A 1,784-nucleotide genomic window follows, 5' to 3' on the forward strand; every position below is an offset into this window, starting at 1 on the left:
TAAAATATATTTACTTGGATTTGTTTCCTATGCATTTAGGCTTTCCAGAAAGATGACATTGAACCATTGCAGACACAGCTTCATGATATCAACTTGCTCGGGCAGAGCCTCATCCAAAACGCTGCTAAAGGCACCAGCACTAAGAAACTTGAAGATGACCTAGAAGACGTAAACTTGAAGTGGAATACCCTAAATAAAAAGGTTGGAGCAGTTAATGTTTAGGCATGACCTGGTAACATTTGTGAAAACATAACCTATTTTATACTATGATAAAAAAAAAAATTGTATTTTATATATTGTCATAAGCCCTCCTTTAATTAGTGACAATTATGTTCACCATGTCATTGGTAGATTGCCGAGCGTTCTGCGCAGCTGCATGAAGCCCTGTTGCATTGTGGGAGGTTTCAGGATGCTTTGGAGTCTCTCCTCAGCTGGTTAACTGACACAGAGGAGCTCGTGGCCAATCAGAAACCTCCATCTGCTGAGTTCAAAGTGGTGAAAGCACAAATACAAGAACAGAAAGTAAGCCATTGTCACACTAGGATATTCACAAACACACCAGCTACTCTATTTTCACCTCAACACTTAAACGTTAAAACATACAACCAACACTTACTCTACCATTCATCTTATTTAATAGACATCCATTGTGGACTGTGCGTGTGTCACACAAAACTTTGTGCTTAATAGACCTCCAATTTAAGGCTGCTAGATTTACTGTTTTTTTCTAGACAACGCCATAAAACTGTGCTCAATAACTCTCCTGCTTTGTTCGTCTCTGACAGCTCCTGCAGAGATTGCTAGATGACCGAAAGCCGACCGTGGAGCTGATAAAAAACGAGGGAGGAAAGGTTGCAGAACTGGCTGAGTCTGTGGATAAGGAGAAGGTTGCAAAAGAGATTGAATCCCTGGGGCAGAGGTGGGACACTTTACTCAAGAAAGCTGAAAACAGGTCTGTATATACCGATAGGCTTGTAATTGAAAACTGTGGTAAATTAACACACTGTAAAATACACAAACAATTATAATAAACCGTTATTTTATTTGCCTCTGTTTGGGAGTTTCTAAAACTTCCTAAGATACCGTATTTTCTGCCATAAACTTTGCTTTGCCCTATAAGTTGCATCAGTCCAAATATGTCTAATAAAGTGGAAAAATCCATAAATACGTTGCTTCGCCGTATACGTCGCATCTATTATGCGTCACCGCTGATGCGTCGCGTTTGTTATGCATCACCGCTGACAACCCGGAAATGTGGGCCCATGTGCCAAAAATCGATTAGCTGCCAAATGGCGACCGCGGGAGACTTTAACAAGAATTTAACAAGATTAACACCTAAAAACAATTGTTTGTTTGCTCAAAATTATAGTAAAGGTGTGTCTCAGTTTAACTTTTGCTTAATAAATGCACTTTGACGGTCAAATCGGCTGCATTTCAAAACCCTATTTGCGGAAGCAGGCCAGCGCAGAGGGATGAACCGCTGTTAATTTCTTCAAAAATTTAACAAGATAAACACTTAAAAACCATTATTTGTTTGCTCGACGTTATAGCAAAAGAGTGCCTCAGTCTAACTTTTGCTTAATAAATGCACTTTAACGGTCAAATCAGCTGCATTTCAAAAGTAGTCGCTGCCTCGGTGCTCCTGGCAGCGCACAGACAGGGAGGAAAAAAGGGAACAAGAAAAGCACCTAAAACAATTATTTGTTTACTCGAAATTATAGCAAAGTTGTGTCTCAGTTGAACTTTTACTTAAAAAAATGCACTTTAATGGTCAAATTAGCTGC

At 39.5% G+C, this 1,784-nt stretch overlaps 1 long non-coding RNA gene across 1 annotated transcript; it reads left to right on the plus strand.

The window, feature by feature from the left end:
* The first annotated feature begins 55 nt into the window (after positions 1-55).
* Positions 56-947, plus strand: LOC119429858. Its single transcript, XR_005187855.1, has 3 exons — positions 56-201; positions 352-522; positions 786-947. It is a non-coding gene; the product is annotated as an uncharacterized LOC119429858 (long non-coding RNA).
* Positions 948-1,784: the final 837 nt, after the last annotated feature.

The sequence above is a fragment of the Nematolebias whitei genome, unplaced genomic scaffold, assembly GCF_014905685.2.
Source record: "Nematolebias whitei isolate Nwh7 unplaced genomic scaffold, NemWhi1 Nwh_scaf_9122, whole genome shotgun sequence".
Classification (NCBI taxonomy): domain Eukaryota; kingdom Metazoa; phylum Chordata; class Actinopteri; order Cyprinodontiformes; family Rivulidae; genus Nematolebias; species Nematolebias whitei.